The sequence below is a fragment of the Eumetopias jubatus genome, unplaced genomic scaffold (genome assembly GCF_037043125.1).
Source record: "Eumetopias jubatus isolate StellerSeaLion01/CBP00866 unplaced genomic scaffold, mEumJub1_p1.0 scaffold_5, whole genome shotgun sequence".
Taxonomy (NCBI): Eukaryota; Metazoa; Chordata; class Mammalia; order Carnivora; family Otariidae; genus Eumetopias; species Eumetopias jubatus.
Genome location: NW_028274811.1, coordinates 117163878 through 117169520, shown reverse-complemented (window position 1 = coordinate 117169520; position 5643 = coordinate 117163878). Strand labels below are relative to the sequence as shown.

General features: G+C 35.1%; 1 pseudogene; it reads left to right on the top strand.

Annotated features, from left to right (window-relative positions):
- The first annotated feature begins 3196 nt into the window (after window positions 1-3196).
- LOC114204714 (acireductone dioxygenase pseudogene) lies at window positions 3197-3720 on the top strand (annotated as a pseudogene).
- Window positions 3721-5643: the final 1923 nt, after the last annotated feature.

The window sequence follows — 5643 nt, the reverse complement described above, 5'->3', positions numbered from 1 at the left end:
TGAGAGAGTTTGGTACAGGTGGGAGGTTCCCATGGCTAATTTACAAGTTATACAGGGGAAAGGGAACGTTTTATCAAGATATATTTTTAACTTTTTTTTTCATTCCGAGTTCTTCTTTTCACTGTTAATTTTATACACGCTGTGGGCTGAGAAATATGAATAAGATTTCCTTTTAATAGCAATGTTATCTAAAGCCAACCACACCAGTTTTTAACAGAATCTTTCTGCTCTTTTATATTTTGTTATTTTAATAAACTTTATTCTCTGAGGAAGTTTCCAACAGTACTTCCTTCATTTTTGTATGTCAGTACCTTCTTGATTCTAAAAGCATATGCCTGTTTAAGGGAAAAGAGAAAAAACATTCTTGTAATCATTTGTATTCAGAATACAATGGCAAAAGAGAAATAGTGGTTTTCATTGGTTTTCAGATGTATCTTTGTTACTCTCTGGAAACAAAAGCAAGGGATTGAAATAATAAACCTTTTAAATCCTGGTGGTTTCTGAAATAGCAATGGTGAAAACAAAAGCTCTACCCTTTCGTTTTTCATCAGATGGTCCTATTGACGATATCTGAATATTTTAACTCAGAAGTCCACCTTAAAATTAATAAGAGTAATAAAAATAATTGTTCATTTTAAAATCCTCATGTCATTACAGGATGTTACACATAAAACAAGTTCTTATTTTACTTTTAAAATATGACTATACCTTTATTAGATATGCAATGTATTTTTCAGAAGATTTATAGGTAAACTTTGTACTATATTATTAGCCAGCCATGGCTTCCTCTATGGATTAAAGAATTAAAATGTTAATGGGAAATTCATGGCTCAGGAATTAGAAAGCTTCCTTTTTCCTCTGAGTAAGTGTATATTTGGCTCTTTTCAATATTGTGACCCAGAAAATTCATTAGATTTACATTAACAAAGTGAGCAGTGTATATTAATTTTCTCAGTCTAGGAAAAAGGTAAGAAAACTAACAACTCTTGAGTGTCTTTGGTGTCCCAAGTACTACTGAAGGAGCTTTCATTTAGTCATCTCATAAAACAGTTGAAATGTAGGTCTGTAAATTAAAAAGAGAAAATTATAGACTACCTACAAATAATCAGAGTAAAACCACCCATAAGAAAAAATTCTAGTTCAAGGAATATAATTCATTGTGACAGTAAATGATTACTGTGCCCCTCACATGCAACTTCACAATTGATTAGAGATCCAAGATACTGAAAAGGAAGGCCACAGAGGATGGGGGTCCACCAGATCCCCCCTTCTACGACTACACCATTGACAGTGGCTCTGAGAATTTGTGGTTAACTGAAACCCTCATTTCCTTCTCAGAGACCACTGAATTTTATGCTTGAATTTCTTATATCCAAAGGCAAAAGAAGAAGACACAGAACTCTGCCTTAGCTGGAATGTTTCTTTAATACTGGACTTGAGTTTGTAGACCCATGTATTAATAAACAGTTGATGTCAGAGCAGTTCAATCTTTAAGAATTGAGTTAATAGAGGAACTAATTCCTACGGAAAAATTTTAAAGTAGAGAAAGTTACCCAACTATTATGAAAATACATGGAAAATGGGGTATAAGAGTACTTGAACAAAAATAAAACAGATAAAACAAATAAAAGAGAATTTTAAAATTATATCCAGAATTGTATGAGTCAAAAATTTTATGACCAAGAATCAGTTTACACATATTTTTCTGTTGCTTTCCATTGGAGATCATTACTGTAACAACAACAAAAACTCTTTAGGAGAATTTTTGGTCAAAATCCCTTCACACTACCTTGCTTCAGTCTTGAGCACTTATAGTTTTGTTTTGTCTGGTTTATTAGCAAATTTACATTGAAATGGTTAAATTTGCATGCCAAAATGAGTTTGAAGTTTTTCATAATATATTGTTTACTTTAGCTATAGATGGAAGAGGAAGACCATACTTATACTTACGTTAGATTTTTTCCTTTTATGATTAGATTTTTAAATTTCTTTAAACTGTCTCTTAAACTGTGAATTATTCTTTTTCTGTGAAACATTACCTTATCCTCTACTAAATTACTTTTTTGGGGGTCTCATTTTAATGGTTAAGGTTACCTTTATTTTATTTCAGATACAAAATTTCAAACTACTGCCAAATATTTTTTATGGAAGATGACATTTTCTAGCAATTCCAGAAAATACATTGAGATTTTGGATGTATACACCAAAACAAGTACAATGTCCATAATTATTACATATGATTAGGAAAGAAGGACCGAAATAATAATACAGGAGTGTCACCAATATACTACAGGAGGTCCTGAGATGCACCTCGTGCCTATAATTTCATTTAATCCTCATCACAACACTACGAGATGGGTTCTATTGTTACTATTCCATGTAACCATTGAAAAAAATTATGTTAGTTCATTTTTAAGAAAAATATTTTTCTGTAAAAATTATACATTCTTTTTATGTAAAATAAAATGGAGCAATTTATAAAAGGGCAAAGAAGAAGGCAAAATATCTCCAAAAACTCATCACACAAGGGAAAAAAAAGTTATTAGTGTTTGCTGTAAAATATTTTAGATGTGTCTTTTTGCATGTGTATGAACACAAGGGTGTTTCTATGTATTATGGTCACACAGATTGACAGATAAGCAATAAGATGACAGACAGATGAATAGATAATAGAGATTAATATATAGAATGGTGATAAATAACTGATAGGTAGAAATCTAGCTAATGGTTTGAAAAGCAATTTATTTTTCTTTCTTCTCTTTCCACATACATGATCAACCAAAGGCATCCACGTATGATAGAGGTGGTGAGATTAGGATGCCTGAAAAAGTGCAAAGAAAAAGTTACTACTCAATATCTGACATTCAAAACAGGATTTTAAGAAGACTTTAGGCTTCAAAGTCATACATCATGAAAGGGAAAAATAACATTTTATATATTCTTTTATCTTGCCTTTAGTGTATCAAGAGCCAGTCTTTAAGAAGTAACCCATAAAGTCTTTGAAATGTGACTTCCATACAGGAAGAAGTCCTAGGTCATCGGCATTTTGCCAACTGCAGTGGTCAATTCTCAATTAGCCCCTGACATAAAGAGTAAAAGATGGACTCTTCCTCTGCCGCCTACTGTAGTGGCCGATGAGGGGTCAGCTGGGGCGGGTGGAAGAGCAGGCAGGTGCATGTGGAGACCCGGTCAGGCCATGGTGCAGACCTGGTCCATGGACAAGTCCGCCAACGACCGTATACAACCCGGCCACCTGGTCGACCTCCTGGAGCTGCTGCACTGACTTGGGGTTCTTTACTGGAAGCTGGATGCTGACAATAGGAGAATGACCCAGAATTAGAAGAGATCCGAAAAGAAAGAAACTACTCCTGGACAGATATAACAACCATATGCAAGGATAAACTCTCAAATTATGAAGAAAAGATTAAGATGTTCTATGAGGAGCATTTGCACCTGGATGGAGATCCACTAGGTCTTGGCCGGCAGTGGGTACTTTGATGTGGGAGATAAAGAGGACAAGCGATCTGCATTTGCATGGAACAAGGGGACCCGATAACTCTTCCTGCAGAGATTGATCACAACTTCACGCTGGATGAAGAGAACCACGTGGAGGCCACGTGGCTGTTTGTGGGAGAACCGGCGTGGACAGCGTACAATTGGCCAGCAGACCATTTCGAGACTCAGGGACAGGACGTTGAATTTTTGGCACAGACGGCATAGTCGTGCTCCTGGGGGCTAGCTCACCCTTCGTCCTTGTGAGTGTCCTGAACGTGATCACATCAGAGAGCCTGTCCTTTCTCCTTGCTTTTATATTGTAGACTGGGGGCTAAGAGAACTTTCCTTTGCAAGATTATTTCATCAGGGTGTGTTATAATGAAAGGAGCTTTGTTATAAAAGTGATTTTTACATGGAAGCAGCTGTGGGGATGTGGACAAATCATATTCATTTGACCTAATTCAAGATCAGTGTTCAGCAGCCCTGTGTTAGTGCATGCTTCAACCTGAATGAGAGTCATCTCTCCAGATGTGCGTGCCGAGCTGCTCCTTCCAGACTTGGTTCTTCAACTGTAAGCAGATGTCAGTCAATGACATGTCTGCGTTGTAAGAATACGTCATAGTAGATGACAGGTCCAGCCAGATAGGAGACACTTTTTCCCCAAAACTGGGTAGGGAGTGCTGTGGGGAGGGAGCTCTCATATTAGTGGGGACTGGGGGATACTTGGAATTGCTATGCCACTTTCTTGTTCAAAATAAAGGAGCTGCCTTAATTTTATACTCTTGGCTTGGAGTCTTTATATTCAGGTACATATAGTTCACTAAAATCTCCCCATTTAGATCCTTAAGGAAGGGAGGGGGTGGTAAAGGATGCTTATCTACTTCATAAATTTATAATTGTAATTACTTTACCTGTACAGAGTTCTTTTTTTTTTCTTTCTTGGAAATTGTTTTCATTTTTGTTATCATGTATATTGTACCTGTATTTTTATGTAACCATGCTTTTAAAGTACTGTGTTTATATTATAAGACATATATTATTACTTACTCTTTTACTAGCTAACAAAGTATACAACACTAATAATAATTCAAATAATAATGACGATTGCTTGGTTAATAATGCTTTGGGTCTATATAGAACTTTTAATTTTCAAAACTTTTATAAATGCTTTTTCACAAAAGGCCTTAACTATAAATATAACAAATTAAAAAAAATTGAATTCCCATCTAATGGGGAAAAAAAAATTGAGTCACAAAGAGTGAGAATGACTTTCCTCAGGTCATACTTCTGGTAGCTGGTTGGCAGCTAAGAACAAATTAGATCAGTTCTCCAAATCCCCAGCCCAGTATTATTTTCATTAAATATCCCTTTGAAGTTATCTCTAGACAAGTTTCTTCACTTTAGGATCGAGGTAGAAAAGAACATTTAAGCTATCTGCATGGCAAGATCTATCAGAGCCAGTAGTACTGTGGTCCTCCTTCTGATCTTTGTCATTGGTAAATCTTGTCCATTCTTTAATTCTCTTCTGTCTAAACCCCCACGCTGATACACAGATCCGACCTGGAAATTACAAGGACATTTTCTGGTTACTGTGGCTTTGGGACAATCTGTCTCTGCCAAGTTGGTCATTGCTCAGGCAGTCAGTCCATCATAACTTTGTCCAATCCAATAACAAAAACTGGACATGGAAGAATCAATGCATATGAATATTTTTAAGTGGATAAGGGTATCCTTTTTAAAATATTTTTTTCTGAGCTGAGAATTAAAATACAAAATAGTGAGTAGATGCTGAAGATTAGATATGAAGAAATAGTTTAGGATTTCATAAGCCCTAATTTCACCAGGTACTGACTCACTTCACACTTAAAACAAGGATTTTGTTTTTAAAGTCTCTATTCTTTTAGTTTGTCCACAAAATTAAAAAGAAAAATGAGAAAAATGGAAGAAGCTCACATACTAGGTAAGAAATTCAGACTAAAAATTCAAAACTATGCAAAATGAAAACATTTTATAACATCTCAGAACTTAAGTTCAAACCAATATAAGATCTGATTTATAGATTCTGTGTTTGCTGAACATACTTAATCATATATGTATTCAAACTAATGACACATTCTGAAACAGAATCAATGAAAAATAAAACATGAA